Consider the following 13,725-nt stretch of genomic DNA (forward strand, 5'->3'; position numbering starts at 1 on the left):
GGCTGCATTCATTGTAGCTGGGGATTTTAACAAGGCTAATCTGAAAACAAGACTCCCTACATTCTATCAGCATATCGATTGTGCATCCAGCATACCCTGGATCATTGTTATTCTAACTTCCGCGACGCATATAAGGCCCTCCCCCGCCCTCCTTTCAGAAAAGCTGACCACGACTCCATTTTGTTGCTTCCAGCCTATAGACAGAGACTAAAACAGGAAGCTCCCACGCTGAGGTCAGTCCAACGCTGGTCCGACCAATCTGATTCCACGCTTCAAAACTGCTTCGATCACGTGGACTGGGATATGTTCCGCATTGCGTCCAACAACAAGAATACGCTGATTCGGTGAGCGAGTTCATTAGAAAGTGCATCGACGATGTCGTACCCACAGCAACTATGAAAACATTCCCCAACTAGAAACCGTGGATTGATGGCAGCATTCGAGCGAAACTGAAAGTGCAAACCACTGCTTTTAACCAGGACAAGGTGACCGGAAACATGACCGAATACAAACAGTGTAGCTATTCCCTCCACAAGGCAATCAAACAAGCTAAGTGTCAGTATAGAGACAAAGTAGAGTACAAAGTACACGGACAAACTGAATTGGTCCTCCCACACAGACAGCATTGTGAAGAAGGCGCAGCAGCGCCTCTTCAACCTCAGGAGGCTGAAGAAATTTGGCTTGTCACCTAAAACACTCACAAACTTTTACAGATGCACAATCGAGAGCATCCTGTCGGGCTGTATCACCGCCTGGTACGGCAACTGCTCCGCCCGCAACCGTAAGGCTCTCCAGAGGGTAGTGAGGTCTGCACAACGCATCACCGGGGGCAAACTACCTGCCCTCCAGGACACCTACAACACCCGATGTCACAGGAAGGCCATAAAGATCATCAAGGACAAGAACCACCCGAGCCACTGCCTGTTCACCCCGCTATCATCCAGAAGGCGAGGTCAGTACAGGTGCATCAAAGCAGGGACCGAGAGACTGAAAAACAGCTTCTATCTCAAGGCCATCAGACTGTTAAACAGCCACCACTAACATTGAGTGGCTGCTGCCAACACACTGACTCAACTCCAACCACTTTAATAATGGGAATTGATGGGAAATTATGTAAATATATCACTAGCCACTTTAAACAATGCCACTTAATATAATGTTTACATACCTTACATTACTCATCTCATATGTATATACTGTACTTGATACCATCTACTGCATCTTGCCATCTTTATGTAATACATGTATCACTAGCCACTTTAATAAACAATGCCACTTTATGTTTACATACCCTACATTACTCATCTCATATGTATATACTCTACTCGATACCATCTACTGTATCTTGCCTATGCCGCTCTGTACCATCACTCATTCATATATCCTTATGTACATATTCTTTATCCCTTTACAGTTGTGTGTATAAGGTCATTGTTGTGGAATTGTTAGGTTAGATTACTCGTTGGTTATGAACTAGTTAGGAACTAGAAGCACAAGCATTTCGCTACACTCGCATTAACATCTGCTAACCATGTGTATGTGACAAATAAAATTTGATTTGATCTGATTTGATTTGAGAAGTCATCAGTGCACACCAGAGGATCTAAGACGACACACACACTTAATTTGATTTGACACACAAACACACACACACACACACACACACACACACACACACACACACACACACACACACACACACACACACACACACACACACACACACACACACACGGAGAAGGATAAGACAGTGATGTTGTGAATGAAGTTACTCTGAACACACAGAAGACAGAAAAGAAAAACACCATGTCCAGCTAGCCTATCAGTTATGTCACTGATGACCCAGCTAGCCTATCAGTTAGGTCACTGACGACCCAGCTAGCCTATCAGTTAGGTCACTGACGACCCAGCTAGCCTATCAGTTAGGTCACTGACGACCCAGCTAGCCTATCAGTTAGGTCACTGACGACCCAGCTAGCCTATCAGGTAGGTCACTGATGACCCAGCTAGCCTATCAGTTAGGTCACTGATGACCCAGCTAGCCTATCAGGTAGGTCACTGATGACCCAGCTAGCCTATCAGGTAGGTCACTGATGACCCAGCTAGCCTATCAGGTAGGTCACTGATGACCCAGCTAGCCTATCAGGTAGGTCACTGATGGCCCAGCTAGCCTATCAGGTAGGTCACTGATGACCCAGCTAGCCTATCAGGTAGGTCACTGATGACCCAGCTAGCCTATCAGTTAGGTCACTGATTACCCAGCTAGCCTATCAGGTTGGTTAATGATGACCCAGCTAGCCTATCAGTTAGGTCACTGACGACCCAGCTAGCCTATCAGATAGGTCACTGATGACCCAGCTAGCCTATCAGGTAGGTCACTGATGACACAGCTAGCCTATCAGGTAGGTAGGTCACTGATGACCCAGCTAGCCTATCAGTTAGGTCACTGATTACCCAGCTAGCCTATCAGGTTGGTTAATGATGACCCAGCTAGCCTATCAGGTAGGGTCACTGATGACCCAGCTAGCCTATCAGTTAGGTCACTGATTACCCAGCTAGCCTATCAGGTTGGTTAATGATGACCCAGCTAGCCTATCAGGTAGGGTCACTGATGACCCAGCTAGCCTATCAGGTTTAGACGTTTGAAAAGGTCACGAGAACGTCTATATGTGCCTTACCGCGGAGCTCACAAAAAAATAGTGTTTCACAGGGTCTTGGACCGTACCATTGTGAGTTTCCTTCAGACCAACAGGGGTTATGTGGACCGTACCATTGTGAGTTTCCTTCAGACCAACAGGGGTTATGTGGACCGTACCATTGTGAGTTTCTGTGGTAACAGATGTCATCGTAAAACTGGAGGTTAGGCTTGTTCTCACAGAGATGTTTTGTGTGTGTGTGTGTGTGTGTGTGTGTGTGTGTGTGTGTGTGTGTGTGTGTGTGTGTGTGTGTGTGTGTGTGTGTGTGTGTGTGTGTGTGTGCGTGTGTGTGTGTGTGTGTGTGTGTGCGTGAGAGAGTGTGCGTGCGTGAGAGAGTGTGTGTGTGTGTTGCCAGATTGTTCTTGCTACATTCAGCAATTCCCCTGATATCTACTGGCATACGTTTCCCTCCCAACCCCCCGTAGGGCTGAGAGCTTCCCACTAGAACATAATGGACTTCATATGAGGCATTGTGCTTCAGAGAGTCACATATAGATTATCCCACATATGGACCTCTTTCCCTGCACAGGGAGACACTTTCAACAGAGCCTTATGTGGAAAGGGAATAAGGGACTGTTGTATGGGGAATAGGGGACTGTTATATGGGGAATAGGGGACTGTTGTATGGGGAATAGGGGGAATAGGGGACTGTTATATGGGGAATAGGGGACTGTTATATGGGGAATAGGGGACTGTTATATGGGGAATAGGGGACTGTTATATGGGGAATAGGGGACTATTTGGGACACAGCCACACTCTTCTGTCAAGTAGAACAGAGATATCATCAAATAGAACACATTCTGTCATGTAGAACAGAGATATCATCAAATAGAACACATTATGTAATGTAGAACAGAGATATCATCAAATAGAACACATTCTGTCAAGTAGAACAGAGATATCATCAAATAGAACACATTATGTAATGTAGAACAGAGATATCATCAAATAGAACACATTATGTCAAGTAGAACAGAGATATCATCAAATAGAACACATTATGTCATGTAGAACAGAGATATCATCAAATAGAACACATTCTGTCATGTAGAACAGAGATATCATCAAATAGAACACATTCTGTCAAGTAGAACAGAGATATCATCAAATAGAACACATTATGTAATGTAGAACAGAGATATCATCAAATAGAACACATTCTGTCACGTCGAACAGAGATATCATCAAATAGAACACATTATGTCATGTAGAACAGAGATATCATCAAATAGAACACATTCTGTCATGTAGAACAGAGATATCATCAAATAGAACACATTATGTCAAGTAGAACAGAGATATCATCAAATAGAACACATTCTGTCATGTAGAACAGAGATATCATCAAATAGAACACATTATGTCAAGTAGAACAGAGATATCATCAAATAGAACACATTATGTAATGTAGAACAGAGATATCATCAAATAGAACACATTATGTCAAGTAGAAGAGAGATATCATCAAATAGAACACATTCTGTCATGTAGAACAGAGATATCATCAAATAGAACACATTCTGTCAAGTAGAACAGAGATATCATCAAATATAACACATTCTGTCATGTAGAACAGAGATATCATCAAATATAACACATTATGTAATGTAGAACAGAGATATCATCAAATAGAACACATTATGTCATGTAGAACAGAGATATCATCAAATATAACACATTATGTAATGTAGAACAGAAATATCATCAAATAGAACACATTCTGTCATGTAGAACAGAGATATCATCAAATAGAACACATTATGTCAAGTAGAACAGAGATATCATCAAATAGAACACATTATGTCAAGTAGAACAGAGATATCATCAAATAGAACACATTATGTCATGTAGAACAGAGATATCATCAAATAGAACACATTATGTCAAGTAGAACAGAGATATCATCAAATAGAACACATTCTGTCAAGTAGAAGAGAGATATCATCAAATAGAACACATTCTGTCATGTAGAACAGAGATATCATCAAATAGAACACATTATGTCATGTAGAACAGAGATATCATCAAATAGAACACATTCTGTCATGTAGAACAGAGATATCATCAAATAGAACACATTATGTCATGTAGAACAGAGATATCATCAAATAGAACACATTCTGTCATGTAGAACAGAGATATCATCAAATAGAACACATTCTGTCATGTAGAACAGAGATATCATCAAATAGAACACATTATGTCAAGTAGAAGAGAGATATCATCAAATAGAACACATTCTGTCATGTAGAACAGAGATATCATCAAATAGAACACATTCTGTCATGTAGAACAGAGATATCATCAAATAGAACACATTATGTCATGTAGAACAGAGATATCATCAAATAGAACACATTATGTCATGTAGAACAGAGATATCATCAAATAGAACACATTCTGTCATGTAGAACAGAGATATCATCAAATAGAACACATTCTGTCAAGTAGAACAGAGATATCATCAAATAGAACACATTATGTAATGTAGAACAGAGATATCATCAAATAGAACACATTCTGTCACGTCGAACAGAGATATCATCAAATAGAACACATTATGTCATGTAGAACAGAGATATCATCAAATAGAACACATTCTGTCATGTAGAACAGAGATATCATCAAATAGAACACATTATGTCAAGTAGAACAGAGATATCATCAAATAGAACACATTCTGTCATGTAGAACAGAGATATCATCAAATAGAACACATTATGTCAAGTAGAACAGAGATATCATCAAATAGAACACATTATGTAATGTAGAACAGAGATATCATCAAATAGAACACATTATGTCAAGTAGAAGAGAGATATCATCAAATAGAACACATTCTGTCATGTAGAACAGAGATATCATCAAATAGAACACATTCTGTCAAGTAGAACAGAGATATCATCAAATATAACACATTCTGTCATGTAGAACAGAGATATCATCAAATATAACACATTATGTAATGTAGAACAGAGATATCATCAAATAGAACACATTATGTCATGTAGAACAGAGATATCATCAAATATAACACATTATGTAATGTAGAACAGAAATATCATCAAATAGAACACATTCTGTCATGTAGAACAGAGATATCATCAAATAGAACACATTATGTCAAGTAGAACAGAGATATCATCAAATAGAACACATTATGTCAAGTAGAACAGAGATATCATCAAATAGAACACATTATGTCATGTAGAACAGAGATATCATCAAATAGAACACATTATGTCAAGTAGAACAGAGATATCATCAAATAGAACACATTCTGTCAAGTAGAAGAGAGATATCATCAAATAGAACACATTCTGTCATGTAGAACAGAGATATCATCAAATAGAACACATTATGTCATGTAGAACAGAGATATCATCAAATAGAACACATTCTGTCATGTAGAACAGAGATATCATCAAATAGAACACATTATGTCATGTAGAACAGAGATATCATCAAATAGAACACATTCTGTCATGTAGAACAGAGATATCATCAAATAGAACACATTCTGTCATGTAGAACAGAGATATCATCAAATAGAACACATTATGTCAAGTAGAAGAGAGATATCATCAAATAGAACACATTCTGTCATGTAGAACAGAGATATCATCAAATAGAACACATTCTGTCATGTAGAACAGAGATATCATCAAATAGAACACATTATGTCATGTAGAACAGAGATATCATCAAATAGAACACATTCTGTCATGTAGAACAGAGATATCATCAAATAGAACACATTCTGTCAAGTGGAACAGAGATATCATCAAATAGAACACATTCTGTCATGTAGAACAGAGATATCATCAAATAGAACACATTATGTCATGTAGAACAGAGATATCATCAAATAGAACACATTCTGTCATGTAGAACAGAGATATCATCAAATAGAACACATTCTGTCAAGTAGAACAGAGATATCATCAAATAGAACACATTCTGTCAAGTAGAACAGAGATATCATCAAATAGAACACATTCTGTCATGTAGAACAGAGATATCATCAAATAGAACACATTCTGTCAAGTAGAACAGAGATATCATCAAATAGAACACATTCTGTCATGTAGAACAGAGATATCATCAAATAGAACACATTCTGTCATGTAGAACAGAGATATCATCAAATAGAACACATTCTGTCAAGTAGAACAGAGATATCATCAAATAGAACACATTATGTCATGTAGAACAGAGATATCATCAAATAGAACACATTATGTCAGATTCAGAGGAACAATTTAGGATCTCAATTTGGGCCTGAGATCCTTTCTCTGACGTTTTAGTTCTCGTTCTCTCTCTCTGTCTTTCTCCCTCCTTCTCCCTACTTCTCTCTCTCTGTCTTTCTCCCTCCCTCTCCCTACTTCTCTCTCCCTCCCTCTCCCTACTTCTCTCTCCCTCCCTCTCCCTACTTCTCTCTCCCTACTTCTCCCTCTCCCTCCCTCTCCCTACTTCTCCCTCCCTCCCTCCCTCCCTCCCTCCCTCCCTCCCTCCCTCCCTCCCTCCCTCTCCCTACTTCTCTCTCCCTCTCTCTCTGTCTTTCTCCCTCCCTCTCCCTACTTCTCTCTCCCTCCCTCCCTCTCCCTACTTCTCTCTCCCTCCCTCCCTCCCTCTCCCCTCCCTACTTGTCTCTCGCTCTCTCTTTCTCTCCCTCTCTCCCTCTCTGTCTCTCTCTCTCTCTCTGTCTTTCTCCCTCCCTCTCCCTACTTCTCCCTCCCTCCCTCTCTCTACTTGTCTCTCGCTCTCTCTCCCTCCCTCTCTCTACTTGTCTCTTGCTCTCTCTTTCTTTCTCTCCCTCTCTCTCTGTCCCTCTCTCCCTCCAGATCTCTCCATCCCAGTCTTTATTGGACTTGACCTGCTGAGATGAGCAATGAAGCCAATAAAGCCAGACACACACACACACACACACACACACACACACACACACACACACACACACCAATATGCCAGAGGACTTTAGCTGTTCCCACATACACACCCTTTGAAATAAAATCAATGGCAGTGCTGTATTCACAGTATTCTGTGTCATGACACACACACACACACACACACACACACACACACACACACACACACACACACAGGTTGAATCTGAAATATCACCCTGTACATTACCAGCTCTCAGCAGTCACTTAAAAGTCACTTATGGTTGAATTAAATAGCGCTGATTTCTTACATGACTCTGTGTGTGTGTGTGTGTGTGTGTGTGTGTGTGTGTGTGTGTGTGTGTGTGTGTGTGTGTGTGTGTGTGTGTGTGTGTGTGTATCATGATAGAGAATACTGTGAATACAGCACTGTCATCAATTTTATTTCAGAGGGTGTGTATGTGGGAACAGCTAAAGTCCTCTGGCATATCGGTGTGTTTGTGTGTGTGTGGCGCCCAGGCATATACATGTGTGTGTGTGTGTGTGTGTGCGACCAGACTGTATCCTCTCTGTGATAACCTTCCATCGTGCTGACTGATGTACTTCCTGTGATGGATATGAGCCGACTCAGCAGGAAGTTCCTTTACATTATTCTGTTCAGTATAATTGTTGTTCTTCTTCTTCTTCTGTCTCAACACAGATGTCCACAGAGCTGAGGAGGGATGCAGAGAGACAGCATCACAGCTCGCATTCTACAAACTAACGCACGGCAACATTAAAATGGTGCCCGGCTTACTGCTTCCGACTGTACATATATACAGTAACTCAGAACATATACAGTAACTCAGAACATATACAGTAACTCAGAACATATACAGTAACTCAGAACATATACAGAAACTCAGAACATATACAGTAACTCAGAGCATATACAATAACTCAGGACTAATACAGTAACTCAGAACTAATACATTAACTCAGAACATATACAGTAACTCAGAACTATTTCAGTAACTCAGAACTAATACAGTAACTCAGAACTAATACAGTAACCCAGAACATATACAGTAACTCAGAACATATACATTAACTCAGGACTAATACAGTAACTCAGAACTAATACAGTAACTCAGAACATATACAGTAACTCAGAACATATACAGTAACTCAGAACTAATACAGTAACTCAGAACTAATACAGTAAACCAGAACATATACAGTAACTCAGAACATATACAGTAACTCAGGACTAATACAGTAACTCAGAACCAATACAGTAACTCAGAACATATACAGTAACTCAGAACTATTACAGTAATTTAGAACTAATACAGTAACTCAGGACTAATATACTAGCTCAGAACAACTACAGTAACTCAGAACATATACAGTAACTCAGAACTACTACAGTAACTCAGAACTAATACAGTAACTCAGAACTAATACAGTAACTCAGAACTAATACAGTAACTCAGAACTACTACAATAACTCAGAACATATACAGTAACTCAGAACTAATACAGTAACTCAGAACTACTACAGTAACTCAGAACTAATACAGTAACTCAGAACTAATACAGTAACTCAGAACATGTACAGTGACTTAGAACGTATACAGTAAATCAGAACTATTACAGTAACCCAAAACTAATATAGTAATTCAGAACATACACAGTAATTCAGGACTAATAGAGTAACTCAGAACACATACAGTAACTCAGAACTAATACAGTAACTCAGAACTAATACAGTAACTCAGAACATATAAAGTAACTCAGAACTAATATAGTAATTCAGAACCTACACAGTAATTCAGAACTAATACAGTAACTCAGAACATATACTGGAACTCAGAACATATACAGGAACTCAGAACATATACAAGAACTCAGAACTAATATAGAACTCAGGACTAATAGAGTAACTCAGGACTAATACAGGAACTCAGGACTAATACAGGAACTCAGGAATGCAGGAACTCAGGACTAATACAGGAACTAAGGACTAATACAGTAACTCAGAACTATTACAGTAACTCAGAACTATTACAGTAACTTAGAACAATTACAGTAACTCAGAACTATTACAGTAACGCAGAACTAATACAGTAATTCAGAACATATACAGTAATTCAGGACTAATACAGTAACTCAAAACTATTACAGTAACTCAGAACTAATACAGTAATTCAGAACATATACAGTAACTCAGGACTAATACAGTAACTCAGAACTATTACAGTAACTCAGAACTATTACAGTAACTCAAAACTATTACAGTAACTCAGAACTAATACAGTAATTCAGAACATATACAGTAATTCAGGCCTAATACAATAACGCTGAACGATTACAGTAACTCAGAACATATACAGTAGCTCAGAACTATTACAGTAATTCAGAACATATACAGTAACTCAGGTCTATTACAGTTATTCAGGACTATTACAGTAACTCAGGACTATTACAGTAATTCAGAACATATACAGTTATTCAGGACTATTACAGTAACTCAGGACATATACAGTAGCTCATAACTATTACAGTAATTCAGAACATATACAGTTATTCAGGACTATTACAGTAACTCAGGACTATTACAGTAACTCAGGACTAATACAGTAATTCAGAACATATACAGTAATTCAGAACATATACAGTAACTCAGGACTATTACAGTAATTCAGAACATATACAGTTATTCAGGACTATTACAATAACTCAGGTCTATTACAGTAACTCAGGACTATTACAGTAACTAAGGTCTATTACAGTAACTCAGGACTATTACAGTAACTCAGGACTATTACAGTAACTCAGGTCTATTACAGTAACTCAGGACTATTACAGTAACTCAGGTCTATTACAGTAACTCAGGACTATTACAGTAACTCAGGTCTATTACAGTAACTCAGGACTATTACAGTAACTCAGGACTATTACAGTAACTCAGGTATATTACAGTAACTCAGGTCTATTACAGTAACTCAGGACTATTACAGTAACTCAGGACTATTACAGTAACTCAGGTCTATTACAGTAACTCAGGACTATTACAGTAACTCAGGTCTATTACAGTAACTCAGGTCTATTACAGTAACTCAGGTCTATTACAGTAACTCAGGTCTAATACAGTAACTCAGGACTAATACAGTAACTCAGGACTAATACAGTAACTCAGGACTATTACAGTAACTCAGGACATTCCCTTTGTCATCACTGTATTTCTCATGTTCCGTTTCTTCTTTCCATCTCAGAGGCTGTTGTTATGGCTTACTGAGCAGAAACAGGTTTCATTCCTCATGTGTTTCTCTGAATGAAGCCTCATCAATCACTTGAGAAGCCTGTAGATTCTCCCTCACTCTCTCCCCCCCGTCCTCCCTCACCCTCTCCCTCTCTCCCTCTCGTCCTCCCTCACCCTTTCCCTCTCTCCCTCTCCTCCTCTTCCTCCCTCATCCTCTCTCCCTCGCCTGCTCCCTACCCTCTCCCCCTCTTCCTCCCTCTCCCCCTCTCCCTCTCCCCCTCGTCCTCCCTCACCCTCTCCCTCTCTCCTCCTCTTCCTCCCTCACCCTCTCTCCCTCTCCTCCTCCATACCCTCTCCCCCTCTTCCTCCCTAGGCCTCTCCCTTTCTCCCTCTTCCTCTATCACCGTCTCCCTCTCTCCCGCTCTTCCTCCCTCGTCCTCTCTCACTCTCCCCCTCTTCCTCCCACTCCCCCTCTCCATCTCTCCCTCTCCTCTTCTTCTTCTCTCCCCCTCCTACTCTGCCTCTCTCCCTCTCCTCCTCTACATCCCTCTCTTCCTCCCTCATCCCCCCTTTCTCCCCCTCTTCCTCCCCTTCACCTAATGAATGGGTAGAATGGTAGGATGAAGAATGTACAACAGAAATAGGAATGGTAGGATGAAGACGTCACAACAGAAATAGGAATGGTAGGATGAAGACTGCACAACAGAAATGGGAATGGTAGGATGAAGACTGTAAAACAGAAATAGGAATGGTAGGATGAAGACTGCACAACAGAAATGGGAATGGTAGGATGAAGACTGTACAACAGAAATAGGAATGGTAGGATGAAGACTGTACAACAGAAATAGGAATGGTAGGATGAAGACTGTACAACAGAAATAGGAATGGTAGGATGAAGACTTCACAACAGAAATAGGAATGGTAGGATGAAGACTGCACAACAGAAATTGGAATGGTAGGATGAAGACTGTACAACATAAATGGGAATGGTAGGATGAAGACTGTAAAACAGAAATAGGAATGGTAGGATGAAGACTGTACAACATAAATAGGAATGGTAGGATGAAGACTGTAAAACAGAAATAGGAATGGTAGGATGAAGACTGTACAACATAAATAGGAATGGTAGGATGAAGACTGTACAACAGAAATAGGAATGGTAGGATGAAGACTGCACAACAGAAATAGGAATGGTAGGATGAAGACTGCACAACAGAAATGGGAATGGTAGGATGAAGACTGTACAACATAAATGGGAATGGTAGGATGAAGACTGTAAAACAGAAATAGGAATGGTAGGATGAAGACTTCACAACAGAAATAGGAATGGTAGGATGAAGACTGTAAAACAGAAATAGGAATGGTAGGATGAAGACTGTACAACAGAAATAGGAATGGTAGGATGAAGACTGTACAACAGAAATGGGAATGGTAGGATGAAGACTGTACAACATAAATAGGAATGGTAGGATGAAGACTGTACAACAGAAATGGGAATGGTAGGATGAAGACTGTACAACAGAAATGGGAATGGTAGGATGAAGACTGTACAACAGAAATAGGAATGGTAGGATGAAGACAGTACAACAGAAATGGGAATGGTAGGATGAAGACTGTACAACAGAAATGGGAATGGTAGGATGAAGACTGTACAAAAGAAATATGAATGGTAGGATGAAGACAGTACAACAGAAATAGGAATGGTAGGGTTAGTAGTTAGTAGTTGGTAGGGAACGGTTATATAATGTCTTGACATAGACAGTAGTCTGTATAGACAGTAGTCTGTATAGACAGTAGTCTGTATTAGTTATATAATGTCTTGACATAGACAGTAGTCTGTATTAGTTATATAATGTCTTGACATAGACAGTAGTCTGTATTAGTTATATAATGCCTTGATATAGACAGTAGTCTGTATAGACAGTAGTCTGTATTAGTTATATAATGTCTTGACATAGACAGTAGTCTGTATTTGGAATATAATGCCTTGATATAGACAGTAGTCTGTATAGACAGTAGTCTGTATTTGGAATATAATGCCTTGATATAGACAGTAGTCTGTATTAGTTATATAATGCCTTGATATAGACAGTAGTCTGTATAGACAGTAGTCTGTATTAGTAATATAATGCCTTGATATAGACAGTAGTCTGTATAGACAGTAGTCTGTATTAGTTATATAATGCCTTGATATAGACAGTAGTCTGTATAGACAGTAGTCTGTATTTGGAATATAATACCTTGATATAGACAGTAGTCTGTATTAGTTATATAATGTCTTGACATAGACAGTAGTCTGTATAGACAGTAGTCTGTATTAGTAATATAATGCCTTGATATAGACAGTAGTCTGTATAGACAGTAGTCTGTATTAGTTATATAATGCCTTGATATAGACAGTAGTCTGTATAGACAGTAGTCTGTATTTGGAATATAATGCCTTGATATAGACAGTAGTCTGTATTAGTTATATAATGCCTTGATATAGACAGTAGTCTGTATAGACAGTAGTCTGTATTTGGAAAATAATGCCTTGATATAGACAGTAGTCTGTATTAGTAACATAATGTATTGACATCTGTATTAAAGTCTACTAGTAGTAATGTTGTATTACTGTTGTCCTATAGTCAGAATATATTTTATATATTTCTGTTTATCTGTACAGTATCCTATAGTCAGAATGTATTTTATATATTTCTGTTTCTCTGTACAGTATCCTATAGTCAGAATATATTTGATATCTTTCTGTTTCTCTGTACAGTATCCTATAGTCAGAATATATTTTATATCTTGGTGTTTCTCTGTACAGTATCCTATAGTCAGAATATATTTTATATCTTGGTGTTTCTCTGTACAGTATCCTATAGTCAGAATATATTTTATATCTTGGTGTTTCTC

Source organism: Oncorhynchus mykiss, chromosome 10, assembly GCF_057628025.1.
Source record: "Oncorhynchus mykiss isolate SJ-2025 chromosome 10, ASM5762802v1, whole genome shotgun sequence".
Lineage (NCBI taxonomy): Eukaryota > Metazoa > Chordata > Actinopteri > Salmoniformes > Salmonidae > Oncorhynchus > Oncorhynchus mykiss.